The 24,416-nt window shown below is 41.7% G+C and overlaps 1 long non-coding RNA gene across 1 annotated transcript in view; it reads left to right on the top strand.

Moving 5' to 3' along the window:
- LOC144332945 (uncharacterized) overlaps positions 1-24,416 on the top strand; it is a 134,334-nt gene that overhangs the window by 84,016 nt on the left and 25,902 nt on the right. Inside the window, exon 4 of the long non-coding RNA XR_013401205.1 lies at positions 10,608-10,685. This is a non-coding gene — a long non-coding RNA (uncharacterized LOC144332945). The remainder of the gene's footprint in view (positions 1-10,607; positions 10,686-24,416) is intronic.

Below are 24,416 nucleotides of genomic sequence, written 5' to 3'. Positions count from 1 at the left end.
TATGCCTATGTGTACTTTCTTTAAAAAAAAAAATGTTTAAAAATCATTGTGTGTTTGAGTGGCTGGGCTCACTGAAAAAATGTTGGAATATATTGTAAAGCACATAATGATGATGATGATGATGATGATGAGCTATGGTTTATTGAGCACTCTCTTTTTGCCAGGCAATGTTGAAAGTCGCTTCACATGTATTCGTTCATATAACACTGTGTCAACCCCATGAGGTAGGGACTATTATTATTTCTATCTTGCAGGTAATGAAACTGAGGCACAGAGAAGTAACATAAAAACAAAAGCTAAAAATTACCGATAATGCCATGCTGAGAATTCAAAACCACCCAGCATCCCTGTTTCTGAATGAATGGTATGCCTCTTCCTTCATGCATACATTTATTCATTCAAAAACCACTTATGCCACAACTCTGCATTGCCCTGGGGCCAGTTGTGGGGATCAAAGGACCCTTTCCAATAACTGCATTTGAAATGTGGCCTTTTGTCACTGAAGGCAGAAGGAACTTCTGGTCAGTGGAAGGAGAACTAAGATAAAATTCACCACTATCCTACATCCCTACTCCCATATCCAGCCATATGACAGAAATTCAAAAAAGAACTCAAGCTCTTGCCAAGAATGGGCTGTCCAGTGATGGCAGCAACTGTAACACACACACACACACACACACACACACACACACACTGCATGTTTAATCATGGAAAAATGCTTATGACGTATTAAAGGAGAAAAGAAGTCAACAAGTCAGAAGGTGCAGTATAACAGCAGACATTATAAAAAGGCCCAGGATCAGGGGGTGGGGAAGTGCAGGGGCAAATGTATCGAAAAATAATTTTTTTAAAAAATGAGTGATTCTGCCTAAGATAGATTTTCTTTTTTTTTTTAAATTACCTGAATTTCTGCAGTGAAGATGCATTACTCATGTGTTTAGGAAAAAATAGTTAATCATGTTATCTTGTAAAAAATGTTGCACAAATTGTTTAAGAGTTAATGTCAACAAATTATATTCAGGTGAAATTCAGAGTTTCTGATTATATTTTAAAAGGGAAGAAAACTAATATTTATTGGCTAAGCTTATTTTTTTTTTTTTTTTTTTTTTTGAGACAGTCTCACTTAGTCACCCAGGCTGGAATACAGGGGCATGATCTTGGCTCACTGCAACCTCCACCTCCTGGGCTCAAGCGATTCTTCTGCCTCAGCCTCCTGAGTAACTGGGATTACAGGCACCCACCACTAAGATCAGCTAATTTTTTTGTATTAAATATTTTTAGTAGAGACAGCGTTTCCCCATGCTGGCCAGGCTGGTCTCGAAATCGTGACTTCAAGTGATCTGACCACCTGGCCTCCTAAAGTGCTGGAATTACAGGCGTGAGCCACCCCACCCAACCTGACTAAGCATTTTCTCCTGCATTAATTTTATGCAAGTTTCAGGGCAATCTTGTTCAATTGTTTCGGGGACAGCAAGTAATGTACCCAAGGTCACTTGCCTGAAAAGGGTCAGAATGCCCAATTCCAGCCAACTCCCAAACTCAGACTCTGTTCTCCAGACCAACAGTGTTTCACCATTTTATTTTCTAATCTGAGCATAATATGCTTTCATCTGTAACAGTGGCTTTTTAAAGTAATAATGGAGGCTAAAGGGTGTGGAGGGAGGCAGGAGGTACATCTAAGGGTCAGCCGAAGGCCCCCAGGTGATCCAGATCTGCTTACTCTGCCCCCAGCCTCTCCAAGAGTATAGTATCATCAGAGTACTGATGGCCTGCAAGTTCGACAACTTGATTTCCAGGGTACTGAGAAGGCCCATCATGCCAGCAAAATACCTCCCCAGAGACACCCTTTGGCTCAAGGTTCTTTGTGCAAATGTGTATGAACATAAAAATGCCTTAAACCACATCACTCCTGAATATAAATAAGTTTGTCAACTTATCTCTCAAGTAGTGAAAGAGAATGACTATTGAACATCCAGAGGAAGACAGATACCACGAAAGGCAAGAAGGACATTGAAAAGCTACTAGAATCTACATGTCCTTCTTCACGGTCCTGCCAATGGCTGGACTTGATTATAATATTTAGGTTTCGATGTTTATATCCTGTCAAGGGAAAGTAGAATATCACATTCTATCAAGTCACTTGAAAAGAACCACTGATTTACAACTCCAAGGCACTAACAGTGTGTTTGATTTAAAGGAGTGTGTCTATGTAACTGGAATAAACACACCACACTCCAGAAAGTCTGCAGATAGCTTCTCTCTGAGTAAATGGCAGAGAAGAACTAAGACATGTTTATATTCCTTCCCTTCCCTAAGGGTTATCAGGGCCTTTTTCATCACGTTGGATGGAAAACAAATGATCAAAAGATGGATGACCCCACGTCCTTTCCATATCTCCTTCTTGGTATGCCAAAAGTCTTTCCAGCAATGCAGGGCAAGCTAATTATTTTCTTCTAATCAATCAGCTATTTTAATGATGTGTGACACTCCAGATCTATCAGTACCATTAAGATAATGCCTGTTCTGTTAGGCAGCAGCCAGTTTATAGACAACTCACTAGCCAACCTGGACCTTTGAAAACTCTAAACTCATGTTCATCTGGGTATATACTCCAAGGCCTCAAAGGAAAATCAGACCCGGAGGCAGTATCTGGGCGGCCGTGACTCAAGGATTATTACTAAATGCAGGACTGCTCCAAAGGCCTCCCTCAGAATTTGTAGTTCCCACAGGTTCCACTGAATTTTTTTCTTGGCCTTCAGGAGAAGTAGTTGTTTTTATTATTTTTTCAATTTATCCCTGAGCATAGGTAGGCGTTGCCTTCCATTCCACAGAACCTCAGAAACTGTTGTCCGAACAGTTGCTTTTCAGCAGCGTGCAAAGAGATAGAAAGATCTGGAATGTTGCTGGGGTATCCCAGTCCTCTCCTTGGGAAGAGGGATGAAATGGACAGGAGAACATGAGGGTCCTTGGGAAGCAGGTCAAGAGAGATAATGTTAAAAAAAAAAAAAAAAAGTTGGGAAGTCTGGCAGAAATGTGGACCTAAGTTAATTAAAAGACATTCAGTTGTGATGCTCACATTGCCTTCAAAGACGAAGAGCTTTCCTCTTGGACTCTGTGCCTGGCGGGGAACAGTGCCTCATTTTCAAGGGCCCGAGTTCCCAACCATGGGGGAAACAGAATCCAGTGGTGGCCACTGGGGGAAGGAAGCGTGGTGAAAATGGACCTGGCAGGCTGTATGCCGCTGCTGCTCCTCCTTCTCCTCCTCCTCACTTTCTCTGCTGCTTGAGCACCTCTAACTGTCCCACACGATCAGCTGGTGAGCTCACAGGTCTCTGTCTCACTGGCTGACAGTGGCCCTGATGAAATGTTTCACCTGAAGACTTCACATCCCTCTCCCATTAGGTAGTAATTGCACTAGGGCCGTAGGGAGGGGGGCACTGGTCTGCTCGGCCACCACTGGAAGCAGCTTTTGTTCCGGATGGTTTCAGCTTGAAAATCTGCCCGAAGAATGCTTTCCTTTCAAAGGATTGGGAAACCCTATTTCGGCCTGGGTACAAGCTGCCTTCACTTCTGAGTGGGGCAGGCAGTGGGGTGGGAGCATCCCATCCTTCCTGTTCATAGACCATCCTTTGTTCAGCAAGAGGAACCAAGGGCAGACATCGCCGCCAAGGAGTGGCCAGCTTTCCCTGGGCCCTTCTCTATGACATATATAAAATCTGTAGGCTCCCCATGCATGTGTATATCATGTGAATATCATATTCTGCACTAGGGCTAAAGATGGAAAGAGGAATAAGATAAGCTTTTTGTCCTCAGAGAATTCACAGTGAAAGGGAAGGAGTACAGGAAGATACACACATAATTACAAAACAGAGGTCTATGTGATAGTGTGAAGACACAAAAAAGAGAATATAAGAGAAGCTTTCACAGAAGGAGAAAGGGTGGTGTTGGTTCTGGAAGTGGAATGAGTAGGAATTTGGAGATCAGCCAAGGGTAAAAGGGAGCCCAGATAGAAGCAACTGCATGTGGAAAAGTAGGGAGGCGTGAGGAAGTTATGCCCTATGCAATCACCCCTGCTCTCTGTAAGAAAAATTAAGGAGAAAGTCAAACTTGTATATATTCCTTTAATATTTTTTTGCATCATCCTAAGTTTCAAGTGCAAGGGTGTGGTGAGTAACCATAGATTTATCCTACCTGGATCTTGCAGTTTATTCCAAGAGACAGACAAACAAATAAACAGGTGCATGCATTACAGCTCAGGACAGGTGCTTTGAAGTAGGCAACCAGAGTTCTGTAATAGATAACAGAGGAGGATTTGCCCAAGTCAGGATGCTAGTGAGGCCTCTTGGAGTCGAGGGGAAGAATCAGCCATTGAAGAGCCTTCCAGTCTAAAGAAACAGCCTATGCTATGGTCCTGAGGCAGAAAGAAGTTTGGAAAATTTGAGGGAATAAGAAAAGGCCAGTGTGGATGGAGGTATAGGGAAAGAGGTTACATATAGGAGATGCCTTTGATGAGATGTTAGGGACCAGATCATGAAGGGACTTCTAGGTCAAGGCAAAGGGTCTGGGGTTTCTTCCAAGTGCAAAGAGAAGACATGGAATAGTTTTAAACAGGAAAGAGACATAATCTGAATTTATCTGGAAAAAAAAAAAAAACTGCTGGCTTTTGTATGGAGAATGCATTTGAGGAAACCTAGAGAAAAATTAGATCAATAAAGAGGACTTTGCCTGTACCCCAGGTGGCTCCGCCAAAGGTAGCAGCAGTGGAAATTGAAGAAATGAATGGGTTTATGATATTAATTTGTCATTCTGGTTCTGTTTCTGGTGTCACAATACTTTCTCTTTTTTGGATGTCATAATTTAAACCCCTCAGAGAATAACACGTCACTTATCTTTATTCTTCTACCGTAACAGGTACTTGACATGTGTCCTTGGTCTAGAAAAGAAGGAGGAGCCACAGATGGCTGAGGTGAAGGCTCCAGCTCAATGGCCTGTCATTACAAGAGGCTCTTGGAGCTTCTGATCTTCTTTGCCTGTCTCTATGCCCAACTCTGTCTAGAGTGTGCACCTCGGCATGGTTTTAAAAAACAGCATGGAGAAAGAGAAGTTGAGGTCAGTCTTTCTCCTCCAATCACAAAGTATCCATTAAAAGCCATTCCCTCCATAGAGCCTTTTCTTGCTTCCTGAGATCGCATAGAGGATTCTCCTGGGACCAGCTTGCTCCAGGCATTTCTGCAGGTGGTCAGAGCTGGACTGGACTGTTACATTGTCTTCTCTCCATCCTTGACCTTGAAGCCTTTCAGATTATCCTCCGAGCACTGCTCCAAAAGCCCAAGAGTGCATACAGAAGGGAATCAAAAACGCTCAGGGTCGTTTATAATGTATAATCTAGCGCCTTCAAAAACTCTCGAGGGAAGCCTCAGTCATCTTCAGGTTCCTAACTCACTCCTCAGAAAGTCTCCACACAACCTCCCCTTTTGATAAATATAAAGATTTAATTTATGTCATGTGCTTTTTGATCCAACTTCATTAATCTTTCATTATACTTTGCAATAAATGGAAGACAATTGTGCGTGTGTATGTATGTGTGATCTTCAGTATACAGAAAACATTAGCGGTTATAAAGCACTTTCCCATACATTTTCTCATTTAGTCCTTGCTACAACCCCATTTTACAGATTAAAAAATGACTCTTAGAGAGACAAAATTATTTGGTTATCGGCATACAACTTATAAATTCCAAGAAAGTAGAGGCTGTGTCTGCATTGTTCTTCATTATATCTCCAGAGTCTGGTACAGTGTCTGACACATAGTAGACATTTGATAAGTATTTGTTGAGATAATTAATTAATGAATTAATGATGCCTTGACACATCTGGGATTAAAATTTTTAATTCTAACCTCTCTATCCACCATGTATTTATTCCCTCTGATAAAACAGTGGGTCTACCTACAGAACTCAGAATAAATGAATTATTCAACTCTGTCTTGTTTTTTAGAAACATTTTTGTGTTATACACATCAAATCCATGCCCTGTATTAGTAACTCTACCCATTTAGTAATTTGTAGATTGAACAAGGCCAGGCAGAGAGGAATTCCCAGCCCATGGGTGTCTCACTGTGCTCTGGCTCCATGTCCCTTTGTGGCTCTATACATCCCTTCTCTCAACTCCAAACCGAAAAATATGCCTGTGTGCTCACACAGTTTTCAACACCATTTTATGGAGTGCACAGTCAGACTCCCTGCATAAGTTCAGGATTGTCTTTGGGGGCTTTTATTGCCAAAAGTGGTGTTTTAATGCATAGTAAGAGGCCAGGTTCAGTGGCTTATGTCTATAATCCCAGTGCTTTGGGAGGCCAAGGTGGGAAGATTACTTGAGCCCAGGAGTTTGAGACCAGCTTGGGCAACATAGTGAGACCTGTCTCTACAAAAAAAAAAAAAATAGCTGGGCATGGTGATGTACACCTACAGTCCCAGCTTCTCGGGAGGCTGAGGCAGGAGGATCACTTGAGCCCAGGAGATCAAGGCTGCAGTGAACTGTGATCACACCACAGCTCTCCAGCCTTAATGACAGAATGAGACTTTGTCTCAAAAAAAAAAAAGAAAACATAGTAAGGGCCTCTGATAAACTATATGTCACCATAATGTTCATAGCCATTGCTAGGTTTCCAAAAGGAAGAAAGAAAGGAAGGAGAGACGGATTCACAAAAAGTGGTGCTCTTCATTGCATCAATAGGGGAACAGACAGGTCACCCTTCTACTCAAGAAACCTCAGAGCAGCCTGCTGCTTAGTTGACTAGTTTTTTCATTTATTTCTGTAGAATGAGAGAAGGTTGATTGTACATTAAATCCTTGCTGACCTGTGGCTAGGAGCTGAGTAGGCTGACACATCTCATCAAGTCTTGGTTATTCATGTAAATATGATCTACTTAATGATTGATTTATCCTCAGAGAATTTTGAGTCCCAGGCCATTTTTTTCTTGCCCCTTTCCTCCACTAATATTCTTGGTAAATAAAAATAGAGTGGTTTTATAAACACTCTTTTAATAAACCCCAGAAACTGAGCCAAGACTAGCATCTACAATCCCACTTTCGGGAACAGGCCCCCTTTCCTCAGATCATTATTCCTTGTGAAAATACCACATTCAGTTAAACAGACTTGCTGGTGTGGTCAAATAAAATGGTAAAACACAAAATAAAAAACCTTTTGTATGTAGGAATGAATGAAGTAAAATAATTCTCCTGCCAGCTCAAATACATCTAAACATCTCTGGAGTTCCATGACCTTCAAAATAAAGATGAATTTGTGAAGATTAGCAGTGACAGCCATGGGAAGGAGAGAAGGATAGCAGAGCCCAGCCAAGCCTTTAATGAGGAAAAAAGAATTCAACCATTGAGAAGTCAGAGGCCCCAAATCCTGCATATAGCAACTGAATATAATATAAGCTTCCCATATCCTGCTTGTTACCACTGTGCCCTCACTTTAGAAAGGCCATATTTCTAAAACAGAATGAAAATCTTATGCTATCCATATATAAAACATATTTTTCAAATTATGAAAGAAAATATATGACACACATATAACATAATAAAATACATTTAACAAAATTATGTATATTAAAATATGTGTTAATATATACCTATATATAGGATGCATATATAACCTAATAAAATATATTTAACAAAATTATATCTATTAAAATATATGTTAACATATGCCTATATATATAATATATTAACAAAAAAGTTTAATATGTAGGCAAGCTGAAAGTAAGATTATGATGGCAAACATATATTTAATGCTTGCTATGTGTCAGGCACCATCCTCAGTATTTCGCCTATATTAACTTATTTGATCCCCACAACTCCATGAGAAAGTTATTGTCACAGTTTTATAGCTGAGAAAACTAAGGCATGGAGAGATTCAGCAACTTCCCCAAAGTTATACAGCTAGTAAGTGGCAGAGCTGTTTATTTTAATTCCAAGTGGTCAGAATCTAGATTCTACGCTTTTAATCATTACTCAAAGAGCTCAAAACGGAAGTTGAAAATAAAATTTCTTACAGACATGTTGGAAGTGGAATACTCCTAGGGCTTAGGGAAGTATCAGCTATGCAGGACTTATGTTGAAAGCACTATGTGTGCTGTAAAGCTAGATCCTAAATTCTGCCTAAATCTAGGTGCTTGGAAGTTCTGTCTTGATAAAACACTAGGAAAACTCTATCCACCAGGTCAGGTATGTGGAACTGCAGAAGAGGGGAAAGTCACTTATGAGAAACAGAAACCCCAAGACCACCCTGTCCAATGGCAGGTTCCAAATTAATGCTACCTATATAATACAAGAATGAGAAATTAACATAAAAACTGGTCCACAAGCAAACTTTGTACCTCTTCAAAGAGATGCCCCCTATGAAAAATAACTCTCCCTGAAGATGAGCTCACAAGTACATAATAAACTTCCATGAAAGACTGAGCAAATGCACAAGAATAGAAATAGTTGAGAAATCTGAAAGAGATTTTTAATATGCATTTAAAAAATATTCATGAGAAAAAGAAAGAAATGTGCAAAAGTTCTTGGGAAAAAAAAGTGAGAATTTTTTTTTAATGGCAAATATAGGTTCTAGTAATGAAAAATATAGTCACTAAAAATACTTTAGAGCCTGAATATATGAGTGAAACAGCAAAGTGACCTCCTAACATTTACCTCTAATTTACTAATTTTCCCTCAGGGAAACAATTTTCAAAAAGATAAAGACATTAAGCATATAAAAGAGAAGATAAAAAGACATGGAGATACAATGAACAACCCAACATGTGGGCAAGAGGTATTATTTGAAGACAATGGTAGAAATATTTTCAAAATTAAAGAAAATTATAAATCCTTAAGTTGAAAAAGAACATGGAATCCAAAAATGATAATTAAGCACAAATCTGAACCTAAACACATATCATTGAAACCACACTACATGAAAATTAAGATAAATTTACCAGAAAGAAAAGACAAATTACCTTTAAAGCAAAGATAATTAGATTATTAACAGATGACTTCTCATAAGCAACAATGGATTCCAGAAGACAATGGAATAATATCTTCTCTGTGCTTATGGGATACGATTATTATTTTAGCTTTTTATATCCTGTTAAAGTTTCACTCTTAAATGATACAAAAATAAAGATATGTTCAGACTTCCAAAAACTAAAAATGTTTACTACTAAGGCCTTCATGGAAAGAAATACCAAAGGATATACTTTAGCAGGAGCAAAATTTAACCCAGAAAAAACAAACGAAGTGCAAGAAGCATTGATGAAAAAAGAAACATATGGAGAAATTTAGGTTAGTATTGTTGGTGGAAATGCAATGCCCTATCGGCAATAATACAGATGAGGGAGAGTCACTTTGGTATTAGGAAGTCCTGAGGTACTTGTCTAATTCAGAGGAAAACTTCACTGACAAACTTCACACTGAAAATTATGTCATAAATGTAATGGTAAAATACACTAATTGAATGCAATAGTATTTTCTAGTCTGTTAACCAATCATTTCTGAATCCCTTGAGATATTTTTTAAAAATATGGATTTCCAGTCCCCCTAGATGGTTCTCATTAAGTGTATTTTGAGTAGGCCTCTGCTTCTGTATTTTTTACTCCACACCCCACACCCACTAATTTTGCTGAACAGTCTTGTTGACAGACGAGGTCAGTGGGGCACACCATCTGGGTTCTTCCTCCTTGGGTCTCCAAGATGGAGGGGCAAGCTGTAAGCCAGAACACACTGTAGAAACCAGTGTGCCATAAGGAGAAGCTCCCTGGGCAAGTGTCCTGAGTTTGAAATGGGGAAGGTCTCTTTATTCTCCCTGGCATGTAATGTTTTTTCAGGTGATAGGTTTAAGGAGGTAATTTAGTAGATCCCAATAATCGGAAACAAATTATTTTGAAGTGACAATTTAAATTGGGTATTGGCAGGAATTAAATATTTAGGCATAATGAGTATAATTGAGTATCAGGAAGTGTTTTTTACAATGATGTAATAACTGTTGGCATTCTGTGTGTAATAGCAGGAAGGTTTAAGTGTTTGAAGTGTTTGAACAGCCACTGCTTGTGAGAAAGTGCTTTTAGAAAACATGTAAAAGTTATTAGCTCCCTTTTTAGCCTTGAAAATACAGCTTGGGTCTGACTAAAATTTGATGTCACTTCCCGGATCCTTGAGTAAAAGTCTCATGACCTATTTATGAAGAATTTCAACTGGTGGGGCCCAGCTTCCCCAAACTCAGCAATAGATGCCCTACATATGAAGAGGCATGCAAGGCCTATATGAAAAGCAAATCCACCTCTTTTTTTATACTGGTATACTGAATTTGGGAGATTTTTTTTTAAGTGTGTAGTGTGTTATATTAAAACCCTCCCTCTTTATTTGAAGACCTCGGAGTATGGAGCAGTTGGGATTTAGAAACCATGACCTTTACCTATAGGGTTGAGCATACCTAGTGTTGGATTAGAGAAGAATGATCCCTCAGTTCTTCCCATTGTAGGCAACCCTAAAAAAGCAAAGTCCTGCCAATTCAACCACAATGTATTGCTATTACTACTGTGAGTGTTTCTGCTCTCATTAGACTCTGAACACCTCAAGAGTGGGAGATTGGTCTTGTTAATCAGAGAAGCTCCAGGTCTAGCCTAGTACCTGGCACATGGTGAGTACCCAATAAATTTATGTTTTTGAGTGAGAGTGAATGAATGAAGCCCCGGGGTCAATGTGCTTATTGTTATCTCAGAAAAAAAAAAAAATTTATTTCCTCTCCTCTTTAATAATCCTCTGCCCTATGTAGCTTGGGCTAGCTCAGGACTTGGTTCATACAGATCTATGCTTTCCAATATGGTAGCCACATTTGGCTATTTATATTTAAATGAATTAAAATTAAATAAAATTTCAGTTCCTCATCACACTAAACACAGTTTAAGGGCTAATAGCCACATATAACTAATGGCTACTGTATCCAATGGCATAGCTATAGAACTATGCAAAAGGTCTATTAGATAGGGCTAGTAGAACTCCTAACTGAAACCCCTAGAGCTCTTCAGCCATCTCTGAATCTACCAGTTATTAATTTTATGACTGGGTGAACCACTCAATTTCATATGCACAAGCTGTTCCCTCTGCCTGAAGCACTCTTCCCTCCTGTGGTATCCTAATTACTTATCATCTTTTAAGTCTCAGCCCAATCATTATATCCTCAGCTAGGTCAAGGCCTTTCATAGTACCTTGTCCAATTCCTTGTCAAGGTTGACATTTTATTTATTTTTATGTGACTACTTGATTAATATCTGTCTCTTGGGCCAAATTGTTAGACTTGGAAGGACAGGAGCACGTCTGGTTTTGTCCAGAATGGTATCTCCAGTGCCTAGCAGAGTAAGTGGCATGTAGTGAAGGCACAATATTTATTGTAGAAATCAATGAATAAGCCATCACTGTCTTTACCACAGCCACTGCAAGTGATTGATGCTCTGCTGGACTGATGCTCAGCTGAGACACTCAGGTAAGGCCACATATTTTTCACTGGATCATCCTTTCAATTGCTCTCAATGTTCATTACCTTTCCTTTTTGCTTATGTTAAATATTCCCAACAGCACTCCTGCTGGTTCACCAGCATGGTTAAGACTTTCAAAGTGAATAAATTGACTGTGCCAATTGAACATTCACAAAGTTGGAGATGAGCACAGCATTCCATTTAGGCTTTGAAATAGGCACTATTAACCTTTATATACAGAAGCCACTCATCCAAACTCTTCATCAAGTCAGAAACCTGATACTGATACCTTGAATGGTTTTCTGGAAACTCCCTACTTCCAGGGTTTAACATCCAGCCCCACTCTCAGGATTATGTATGGGAAGTTAGAAAACATATACGTCAATGCTCAAAAATTCTATTAATAGCCACATTTCTTCCAAGTGCCCCAGAGGTTTGCAACTGTCTGAGCATTCCTGAACATCATCCTAAGTCTCTTGTTTTAATGGAAACTAGAGGAAATGGGGATAGTTCCAGCTGAATGTCCCCTGAAGTGCTCAGGTCTGCACATACCACAACCACTGAGTACAGGCAGACCAAAACAGCAACAGAAAGGGCCGCCTACTTGAGCTCCTGTGAGCCTTCACGTCTGAGTTCATGTAGCTCTCACTCAGAAACGGAAGTGGAAAACCAAATAAAGTCAACTCCATGGAGGTCCTGGGGACTTAACACTGAGCAGCCACACGAATACCAGAGTGATGCATCATGATTCATGTTATTACAATAAATGCCTAAGAAAGAAATAAGGATTTGGCACTTAGTATAAAGCATTGGCAAGACAGCTCAAAGTTTTCTGCCTGCTGTAAAGTATAGCCTGGGACATTTTCATTCATTGAGCAATATGCATTAGCAATGTTATCTATGGTAGTAAAGGAGTAACTCATAAAGCTTTATTAAGTGATGTCAAGACTCCTTCCTCCCCGTGTTCTTTTCTTCTCTGGGAGAGGCTTTAGAAAAGACATTAAGTTTTTATTTCTTTTCCCAGTGTGTCTACACCAGCCTGATATTAGAGGATGAAACACATAGCTAAAGGATTAACAATCTAGAAATCACCTTTCCCAAAGTGACTCAGTTTGGGAAAGAAGTGCTGGGAAAAGCAAAACAGGTACTCTCTTGATTTAATTCTATTCCTATTTACAGAATAGGCTCTATAAAGGACAGAAACAAGTCATATCAGAGAGCATTCTTTACAGCAAACATTTAGGGAATAATGGGAAAAAAACAGACTCCAGCTGGTTCTCTAGGTCTTCATGAGCATGGGAAAGGGTGTGATGCCTCACCAGAAAAGGGTTTTTTTTCTCACTTAGAAAAACGAAATAATTAAACTTGCATCTCCATGGTGGCTCAGCTGGCTGGTGGTGGTCCAGCAAACACATCCATGCTGGTTCACTTTGTGATGGACACATCATTGCTGGCAAATCAACTGTGTGATGACTTGTGTCACTCTTCAAGGTGGCTGAAATACATAGGGAAGGTGTAGGCTATTTATCTTATACAGAGTGAACACCTCTCTGATGGATGGCCTTATGGTATGGATTCTTGGTTTAGAATCAAAGACTTGAAAGGGATCTTGGGAAAAATTCGCCTTCTTTTCTCCCTGCTAATGTGAGAGTTGCCTAGACAGCATCTCCCACAGTTTTGCAGATCTACATTCTCAATCAACAGGAGTCAGAGGAGAGATCAAGGAGAAGAGGAACACATTTGGAGAGCAATGACTGTCCAGAGCAAAGAAAGGCCTTCCACCTTCTCTCCCCAGGGTTCCCCACTTCCTCACTGTCTCGCCTGCCTTTAGGTTTTTGCATATGGGATTCTTTCTAATTAAGACCCACTCCACCTCCAATTCATCAACATCCTTGCCTGGCTAATTCCTACTTTCCTTGTAGGCCATCCCTTCTGCCAAGAAGCCCTCTCTGACTTTGCAAGATTAGTTTCTGGTGCTGCCACTCCTCTGGCTCCTCCCACTAGGGTGACCAACTGTCTGTTTGCTTGGGACAGAGGGACTTCCTGGAATGTGGGCTTTTAGTGTTAAAATCAAGATAGTCCTGGACAAATCAGAACAGTCACCCCACCTCCCGTGCTCCCTGTGCTTACCTTCCTCAGACTTAGTATCTGCCAGTTTGCTTTTAGCACTGTAGACTGTCACTTTCCTGAGGGCAAGGATGGTGCCATTCATCTCTGTTATCCTGCTAGCAAAGGTCTAACACATGAACAAGTAACCAAAAGCCACAACTGCAATAGCTCCTCAGTGCTAGATAAATGAATGAGTGAATGTAAAATCCACATCTTTTTTTCCAAGAGGTCTCTCATTCCTGCTTCTTGCCTTTGCGGTCCTTCCTTAAATGCAGGCATGGTTCCTAAGATGTGCTGCGGTACCTCCCCAGCCAGCACCTAGAACAGCTCATGTGTGCTTGCCAGAGGCTCCTGCATACAAATAAGGCACTCTTCTTCCCTGCTCCCACTCATCATTTACCCTTAGTTACTAATATAAGACTAAGGCCTAGGAAACATTTTTATTATTGCTCATTTCTTTGGCTACCATTAATTGAGAGTGTATGTGTCAAGGACTATGCTAGGTCCTGTCATTCATTTTTAGATATACCATTTTCCAAATAAGGACTCTGTAGCTCAGAGACATTAAACAAGTTGCTTAAGGTCCCAGTGTAATGGAACATACGGTTACAGGTGACCGGGGCTAGAACCCAAGCCAAAAACGTGACTCCAAGCTTATGCTTTTAGCCACTATCCTCTGTGGCCAGATGCTTCCTGTAGCGTTGTGGGGAGTCAGTCTAGGGAAGACTTTGCTGTCCAGTCCACAGCACGGTAAATTGAGGCAAGGGAAACACAGGGCCTGTTTCTTCATCCCTTGCCCATTACTCAGAATGAGCTTGGCCCCTTTTGGTTGAAAGGAAGCATGGTTCAGAAGAGTGTACCGGCCGGGCGCGGTGGCTCACGCCTGTAATCCCAGCACTTTGAGAGGCCGAGGCGAGCGGATCACAAGGTAAGGGATCAAAACCATCCTGGCTAACACGGTGAAACCCCGTCTCTACTAAAAATGCAAAAAAATTAGCCGGGCGCGGTGGCGGGCGCCGGTAGTCCCAGCTACTCGGGAGCCTGAGGCAGGAGAATGGCGTGAACCCGGGAGGCGGAGCTTGCAGTGAGCCGAGATCGCGCCACCGCACTCCAGCCTGGGCGACAGAGCGAGACTCCGTCTCAAAAAAAAAAAAAAAAAAAAAAAAAAAAAGAAGAAGAAGAAGAAGAAGAAGAATGAACTTCAGGGAAGCCTAACACAGAGGTCTTTTGAGAGAACTGAATAAACAGCTGATAAAACAGGAAGGCTCTCAACCCTTTTATCTGATAACTGCGAAGCTGCGATGGAGCGAGGGTAGTCCTCCTGTTCAAGGTAGCAAAGTCAGACAGTGGCACCGACAGGCCTGCAGCCCTAATCCCCTGACTTCCTGCCCATGTTTTCCCCCTACCTTCTACCCCCATTCTACGACTATAAAAAACACACAAGGCTCTCTTTACCACATTCCTCAGGTTTTAAAGCCACTGCTCCCGCTGTCCTGCCTCTCCACTCCTAATGCTTTTTTCTTTCTTTTTAACATTTGAGGAAGAAAATGTTATGGCTAACTGCATTTGAATTCCACAATGTCACTGTAACATGTAATAAATACCTTTTATTATTTATTACCAAAATGCTTAGGGGCTGTGGAAGACTAAAGGCTATTCTGTTCTTTCTGATGCAGCTCTAACAAGTTTATTCCAGTTACTTGGGGGAGGGGGCACAGCGGGCTCGGTAATTTAATCTTCTCAATGCCACAGGCCATGTCTCCGTGATTTTGCTAGAATTGTATGTGACTGGAAGATTTGTTTTAGCTCCATCTTTGCAGCCTTGAGGATGGCAGATTCTCAAAAACACCTATCCAGCCCAGCAGCACCACCTGAATGAGCAAGGGGGGAACCCAATGAGCAAGAGTCTGGGTCGCTCCAGAATCTACAGCAATCAGACAATTCCGTTTCAGGGTAAGGGCTGCAGAAAGCACTGCACATTCAGAGTTAGCCGGGCAAACTAACTTTGGCGATATTTTTGGCACTTTTAAAAACTGTGGCTAAAACGACCCAGAGACTATGAGCCCTCCACATCCCACTCCCATAGCCTTTCATACCTGCAACCCAGGAATTTTACTTGCACTAAAAAGGCATCTTCCAAGAGGACCTATGAACTTAAAACAAATGCTGTTTAATTTGCCATTCATTAGGGGTGTATCTGGATTGATTTATTGCGCCCTTCTGACCCTATGTCTTTGGAACAGCATTCCTTCACGATTACACAGGGAAAGGACCCAGGCAGGACTTCCAAGGATAAGCGTAGAAGGCCACAATGATACTTCAGATTGCTGTGTATCGGGTAGCCCGAAGGAAATGCTTCGCCCAATTCAACGTAGAATGCACATGAGCCAAAAACTGTTTATAAATTTTTTGACCCAGGTTTCTCGAGCCTTTCCTAAGGGATGTGGCCAGTACAGACCACTATTATCCAGATTATGGGCTTTTGAGTACTTCCACATTCAGGATATTCTGAGAATGTCTAACCACACACAATTGATCACAGAAATTGCAATCCCTTTTGATCCCGAGGAAGGAGGAAGTGAGCTCTTCCTGGTAACTACCCAGCAGCAGCAGAGAGAGGAGGGGGAGGGAAAGAGAGAGAGAAAGAGAGAGAGAGAGAGAGAGAGAGAGAGAGAGAGAGACAGAGAGAGAGAGAGAGAAAGGCGTGGTGGGGGGGTGGTGTGGTGGTGTGGGAGGGAGAAATGCACCAGGGAGAAAATAAATTTCTACTGGCAGCTCAATAGGCCAGTGGTAATCAGAAAATGAGAAAAACCTTGTAAAGCTCTCAGACGAGCCAGGCTACAACAATTGCCCTTTAGAAATGAGATCAACGGCCTCTCTTGTGGGTGGCACAAGTATAATTACTGCAATTAAGAGAAAAGACTACAGTTTTTTTGTTGTTGTTGTTTTTTTTTTTTTTTTTTTTTTTTGCTCTTAATGTATAAACAAGCAATTCCGGCACTTGTAAGCCAAAAAGAATTGGTACATGGCTTAATTCTATCTACTACTGTGACTCTCCTTGCTTTAACTGGCTTCCAGGAAAATTTCATGAGCCTTTGTGGTAGTGGTTTAGTTAAATACACACATTTACCTGGAGGCAGGCTGTGGGAGGAGAGCAGAGTGCTTTCACTGACTATCCAACTCCCTGCAGACCAGTTAGCCCCCAGGCTGCCCGACCAGAGTCCGTGAGGCTGGGAGGAGAGGGACTCTGGCTGAGGGTCTGTGCTCCTATACTTCCCGTGATGCCTTGAATACTGTGTCCCCTTTGGAGCAGCCATAATTTCATGTGACCTCTACTTCCTGCATTCCTCTCCCAGTCTCCCTTCCTCCTACCCCTAAATGGCATGTGTTGGGGTGTCTAGCAAGCATCCAACTCTTGTTCTGTTTTCCCACTGAAGCCCAATGGCCATAGAAGAAGTAAAGAGGAGTCTGAAGCAGTGGATGAGCTGGAAAGTTTCTCATTTTCTGTGGTTGGGGGCTACTAGGAAGCCCCTCTCAGCACCAGCCTCCTCACCCAGTGGCTGACATTCTACTATTTGTGAGTGGCTGGCTTCCCTAAGGACTGCTTAGGATTTATTGGTGCAGTTAAATAAATGAATCCCTGGCTATCCACCATGGAACTCAGCTACATGGAACTGCTGCTGTGAAAAGAGCTTGATTGCAAATCAAGGCCTGCAAATTCTCTAGAGGATGACTTCTGACCTCTCCCTGAAGAATTTGGTGCATGCTTCATATAGCTGTAACTCAGATCATCCTAAACATAGTCTCTGCACATAGTGACAATCCATCCAGCTATTTTCTCATGATGCAATAACAGACCGGCAGACAGAAATTTAATTTTATTGATAGAAATTTATATCTTTGGTTTAAGAATTGCCTTACATTGCACTTTTGAAATGCAAATGTTTTTGCTTTCCTATTTTGGCACCCATGAAAAATAAGAGGAACTTTTCTCAAGATGAGGCTGATAGGGGAAATGTCACTGGCTAGGTTGGAAGACCTGAGTCCCTCCCATCATCTCTGTAGGGAACCAAGAAGCTGCCTGTGTGGGCTTTCTCACCATCTTGTACTCCTAGGGCAACACTCTCTTGCTTATCCAGGTTGTCTTCCTTACTGAATTTTTACAGGAAGCTCTCACTACTCCCTCATACTTTCACAGAGCTCACCTAATGGTCCTCTTGATGATTCAAAAGAGGTTAGAGCTGGTCGGGAACAGCTGGTATAGGCTGGTGAACAGAGTGATTCCTGGCCAGCTCTCTGGGATGAGTTGAGGGCCAAATCAGTATGGCCTACCAGAAGGTTCAGCAGGGAGGGGCTTTGTAGAAGCCTTTTTCTCCACACTGGGCCATTTATCAATGCTACTGAAAGCCTGGGCTAACCCAGGGTAAGGGGCTGAACTAGCATTTCAGAGGAAAGAGAAACCAGAGGTCCGGTAGGAACTGGGAGTCACCCAGTGCAAGAGAATTATGGTGGTTTTCCCTCTATACCCTCCATGAATGCTTAGGTGGCACTGTGGCCCACCAGCTCATTCTGGCCCACTTCACAGTTGTCACCAATCTTCAAAGATGACTCAATATGGTAGTAGATGGGGTAGGGGGAGTTGAAGAGTATGGGTTCCACATGCTTCCAACTGCCCCATCCTAAGCTCCTACCCTATTCCTTCTATCTTTTCTGACTGGCCTCACCCTCAAACTCTTCTGCCATTCAGACCCTTTTCGCTTCATAATTTTTGCTTGGCATCATTTGATTGAGAAGTCTTAATGTCTTTGGTTATTCAATGTCCTTTCTCCATACAACCTTCCTAGGTCTATGATCTTGGAAAGGTCCTTAACCTTTCTCTGCATTTGTAAATGGTGCTAATTACGCAACTTCCTTTGTTGGGTTGCTGTGGAGTTAAACTAAGAATATGAAATGAAATTATACACATATGTATATATACATATATATATTTTTTAATTTTTATTTATCTATTTTTTGAGAAAAAGTCTCACTCTGTCACCCAGGCTGGAGTGCAGTGGTATGATCTCAGCTCACTGCAACCTCTGCCTTCTGGGTTCAACTGATTCTCCTGCCTCAGCCTCCCGAGTAGCTGGGATTACAGGGCATGTCACCACAGCTGGCTAATTTTTGTATTTTTGGCGGAGATGGGATTTTGCCATGTTGTTCAGACTAGTCTCAAACTCCTGACCCCAAGTGACCCATCCACTTCGGCTCCCCAAAGTGCTGGGATTACAATTGTGAGCCACTGCGCCCAGCCTAATATATATATCTTTAATAGCTACTCAATACCTAACTGCTATTAGAAGTATTAGAATTAATCTTAACAAACACTGTACTATGTCTTTTTTTTGTTTCCTCTGAAAATAACACATTTGTGTAAAGGTGCCAAAGATGTGCCCAAGGACTATCCTTTTCTTTAAAATTTATTTAGCAGCCAGGTGTGATGGTTCATGCCTGTAATCCCAGCACTTTGGGAGGCCTTGATTTATGTCAGGCACCACCTGTAGGAATTACAATCTAAGCCATTCACTTAAGTTTCTAGCTGACTGCTGGCATTCACTTAGCACAAAATGCAACAGAGAAGATTACAGGAATGCATCGCCAGAGACTGCTTATGTAGACGGTGACAGAGCTAGCATAGGGGAATGCATTTCTGACGATGGTTCCACCAAGTAGTAGCAAGAAAAAGAGATGGAAATAACAGAAGAAAAGCAGCAGAAAATTGCAGAAAAGGCTTAGAAAAATGTGTGGAGAGTGGCTTTAGAGGGGGTTGGGATCTTGGAAACCATATGCATGACTGTCCTGCAGGACTGGCCCTGGGGGCTCCTGGTGAGGAATGTAAAAGCCTGAATGGAAGGACTCTGCCTTTGGAACTTGCTCTGAGACCTGGTGTGGAGTTTGGTGACCCCTAGAACACAGGATAAGCTTTTGGCTTCAAGTCAACCTGCACTTCATTGGGCAGAGGAATACTTAATACTAAGTGACAAGACAAAGCTATTTAGTGTCAGATTTTTGCCAGATCTTTCCATCTTGAAGCTTAAATTCAAGCCAGGGCCAGAAAGAAAGACTCGCTGTCGGGTAAATGTGGCTCAATGAGGGAGTGGGAGGTTGGGAGTTTCACCACTGATTCACCATGGGACAATGAACCTCTTGGAGAGCCTATTAATGATGACAAAGCTAGAGAGAAAAATCTTTAGCACCCATTAAAAGCATGGCCATTCCAAATGGTTTATGACAATCTTTCTGGGAAAATAATGTACAATTGAAATAACATGAGAATCAATGGGAAAATGCGTAAGTACACAAGACTCCCCTCCATCCCCAACACCCTATAATGTCATATCACATCACAGAAAAGAAAATAGAAAGAAAAATGTGTCTCTGGAGAGTTTAACAAATCTCAAGCCTATTTGTCCCAGGACAAAAATGTTTACATCGTATATCCAAAGTGCCATATTAGGAAATTGCTTTTCTGCAAGGTTTTTCTCAAATGGGTAATGAGCAAATGGATCCAAAATGATTAGGAAAAAAAAAAAATTATTTCTGTGGTTCTTCAAAGCTTTTTTACAACTCTCAGTTTCCATCTCAATGTGCAGGCAAGGGTAGGGTGGCTGAATAATGCTTGCTCTTTATGGGAAAAAGAAGGCAGGAATGGTCCTGGGACTCTAGTGATATCTGTGGAAGGGTTCCAGCCCCTCTGAGGAAAAATCAAGCCACCCAGCAGGGGGACATGCAGGGAGAATGAGGCCTTTTGACCCTGGCCTAAATAAGTTGACTGGCAGAGAACTGGCCAAGGTCCTGGGTCCCTGCTCAGTGAGAAGCTCTACTCAGCACACAGAAGTTTCCAATGAATATCTCAATGGCCAGCAGTGTAAATGCTGAGAAGGCTCTCTGGGGCGCTTTGCTGGGTTTGAATTTCAACTCTACCACACATTAGCTGCATTGCCTCAGGTGACTTACTAAACCTCAGTTTACTCAAATGTAAAATGGAGATAACGAGCCAAACGCGGTTGCTCATGCCTGTAATCCCAGCACTTTGGGAGGCCAAAGACGGTGGATCACATGAGCTCAAGATTTCGTGACCAGCCTGGGCGACATGGTGCCTCATCTCTACTAAAAATGCAAAAATTAGCCGGGTGTCATGGTGTACGCCTGTAGTCCCAGCTACTGGGGTTGCTGAGGAAGGAGAATCACTTGAACCCGGGAGCTGGAGGCTACAGTAAGCCGATGTCATACCACTGCACTCCAGCCTAGGTGACAGAGTAAGACCCTGTCTCAAAAAAAAAAAAAAAAGGAGATAATGGTGCCTACCATTAACACAGTTAATAAGTATGAAGCACTTATCACTAGCACTTATAACAATGACTTGCCCATAATAAGTGCTCCATAAATGTTAACTATTCTTGCTATTTTTATTAGCTTGGGTTGCCATAACAAAATACCATAGACTCAGTGGCTTAGACAACAGATATTTATTTTCTTACAGTTCTGGAGGCTGGAAGTCCCAGATAAAGGTGTTGACAAATTTAATTCTTGGTGAGGGCTTCCTGGCTGGCAGACAGACATCATCTCAGCTATGTTCCTTGTTGTGTTTGTGCCCAGACAGAGTGATCTCGCTCTTCCTATGAGGACACTAATCCTATTGGATCAGGGTCCCACCCCTTATGACTTCATTTAGTCATAATTATTTCCTTAAAGTTCCCATCTCTAAATACAGCCACATTCGAGATTAAACCTTATTTCAGTATATGAATTTTGGAAGGACACAACATTTAATAACTGATATTATTTTTATTATTGAGATTAGTATTATTCTTACAAAAGTGTACTTGTCTTGTCTTCAAAGATGTCCCAAAGTATATGTTTAAAAATCTTGGGTTAGGTGAGCCCATTGCAGAACTCTGTAGTAGGTAAAGAGGGCTTCTGCATTCCCTGCATTGAACCAAGTTCAGTTAGCCATCAGAGACCCTTGACCAGACTGTCAAATATCTTTAAGCTTCTAATGGCCCAGGATGTTCCCTCCTGCCTGCGTACAAAACCAACAACTACTGCCACACACAAACACACCTCAGTCTCTGAGGCCTTTGGTTTATTCCCACTCCTGATCTTACTGACTATGGGATACAAGGGATTAGGAAACTTGTCTTTGTGGGACATCCCACATTACTGTGGCTAAAGGCTTCTGCATGTACAGACATCTCCTACCTTTTAGGCCTCAACAAGACAGAGGGCAAGGACTGGTCTACCTCATGGCTCTCAGGCTCCATGCTGTATGGAGCATGTTTATGGCTGCTTTCTCCGGGCTTAGCAATTTCTCCCCTGATTAATAGAGAATACATCTGGAAGGTCAGGGCCAAACTCCTTAGCATCCCAAGATCCTTTACAGTCAAGTCTCTGCTTAAGTTCTTCTGGTTCATTCCCCACTAGTCCTCCCCACAGACATGCCTTGCTCCTCTACACTCACGACACTTTGCATGCTGTGCTGCTTATCCAGAAGGCTTTTCCCATACTCCTCTTCCTGGCAAGTTCTACTTAAAAGCCACATCTTTGGTGGACTTTCCTACACTTCGTTTGGTAGAGTGAGATGTGTGCTTTGCTCCCATGACACTTATTATTAACCTGTGTGACCATCTTCCCAATCAGATCACTTCTTGATGCTGTGTTCAAATCCCTACCATAAAAACTGTGAATGTAATAGATGCTTGCTAGGGATGAATTCTTTTAAATTAGCTTTTAAATTCTGGAGAAGCTCCCGGCTTTTGTGAATGGTGCCCACTGGAGGTGTATGGTACTCAGCCTGTGTGGCCATTTGCAGTAGCTCATGGGGTGAGGCTTTCCTGATACCTACAATGATGCAGGCAGTACCCATGCTTTCTGTAAGCGAGATCTCTGCAGACAACATGCAACCCTTTCATGACAACATTTTAGCTCTCACTTTTAAGTGGCATGACATTTTAATGACTATAGGCTTAATTCTGCCAAATTAGGTTTATTCTCTTTCTCTGTTAAGCATTTCATTTTGAAAGTCTTCTGCTCACTCATTGACTTATTCCAATTCCAAGTAACTTTCCCCTACACTCTCCACCTTTTGTGAGGACAGGGAGAATTTTTCCTTTATAAATGAGTATGTACCTTGATTATTCATTCATGCACTAGTGAGTCGCAAATGAATTAAGTTTGATCAGGTGAATCTATTGCTACTTTGACTTCATTCATTCATTTAGAAAACCCAAATACATCTATGCTGGGGACTGGGCCAGAGATGAAGACATCTTCTCCCTGCCCTGAAGATGTTCACTGCCGATGATTTTCCTTCTGGCTGCCTAGTCCCTCCATTCCCTCAGGGCATCTGGCTCACCAGTTCCTAGATCTGGGAGGGAATCTATTTCAGCATTAGCAAAGGGAGATATCTCGTCAGAAGGAACTCTCAGGAGCATGGTATTTTTACCTTACGGTGGACTGATTCCCTGTTTACAGAAGCAGCACTGAGCTGCAGTCAATTGCAGTGTTTTCTGATGAAAAAGAGAACATATAAGTCAGAGGAACAGAAATGTTAGGGATAATCAAGCCATAATTGTGCTCAGCCTCTGGTCCCCTTTAGGGAGACCAAGTATCTCTCTTCAAGCTGAAAGCTCCTAGTACAGTGCAGACCATGATGCCTTTTGGGAGAAACACTGATGAAATCACCCAATGCAAGGTGCCCAGCCAGCATTCCAGTCATTGTTGCTGCCTAACAAATCAGCCCAAAGCTTGGTGGTTTAAAAGTTGTTACACTGTCTCTCTAGGTTCTACGCTCAGCTAGATGGTTCTCACACAGGCTTTCTCATGCAGTTCAATGGCTGCTAAAGCTGGAGTCATCTCAAAACCTTTTTCACTCATAGGTCTTGGGTTGATGCTGGCTATTGGCTGAGACCCCAACTGGGGGTGTCAGCTGAGCACCTACACATGGCCTGTCCATGTGGCCAGGGCTTCCTCATAGCTTAGTGGCTGAGTTCCAAGAGGGAGCATCTCATGAGGACCAGGTGGAAGCTGGATCACCTTTTATGACTCAACCTCAACATTCACATAGAGTCACCCCTACCACATGCTATTAGTCAGCCAGATTCAAGGGGAGGATATATAGACCTCCTTCATGGGAGCAATCAAAGAATTTGTAGACATTTTTAAACCACCGAAGTTAAGCAGAGGAAATCATTAAGATATCATGGAATGACTATGACCAAATGAGGAATTTGTGTCTCATTGGTAAAATAAAACCAAAACACACTCTTGGAACAGAGGTTGCAGATTTTAATGTGTTACATCTGTTGCCCTAAATGCTAGAAAGTTCGGACAATGGCATGACTACTGGCCTGGAAAGTAGATTGTTTTCATTCCAACGCCACTGTTTGCATTTACTATTATTAGTTGAACTTGGGCAAGTTACTTAACAGCTACGAATCTCAATTTCTTTATCTCTATGATGAGGATAATAATACTGTCTATTTTGTGTGGGTGTGTGGGTCATGGATATTTATAAGAAAGCAATGAGATAAAGAATTCAAAAAAACGTTGAAAACGATGATTTCTAATTAATATAAGAAATCTAAAATGTTTTAGGAATTTTATTCTTACTCTTCCTAGGCCTTGGTCTTTAAAAAAAAAAAAAAAAAGTCTGTGATAATGACGTGTTGGAATAGGTTAGTTTCTCAGACTTGGTGATATAAGGACACATTTCAAGGGAAGAATAACTTTAATAGACTCCTGAA

The sequence above is a fragment of the Macaca mulatta genome, chromosome 11, assembly GCF_049350105.2.
Source record: "Macaca mulatta isolate MMU2019108-1 chromosome 11, T2T-MMU8v2.0, whole genome shotgun sequence".
NCBI classification, from domain to species: Eukaryota; Metazoa; Chordata; class Mammalia; order Primates; family Cercopithecidae; genus Macaca; species Macaca mulatta.
The sequence above is the reverse complement of the archived record's forward strand: the minus strand, read 5'-3'. Positions and strand labels throughout refer to the sequence as shown.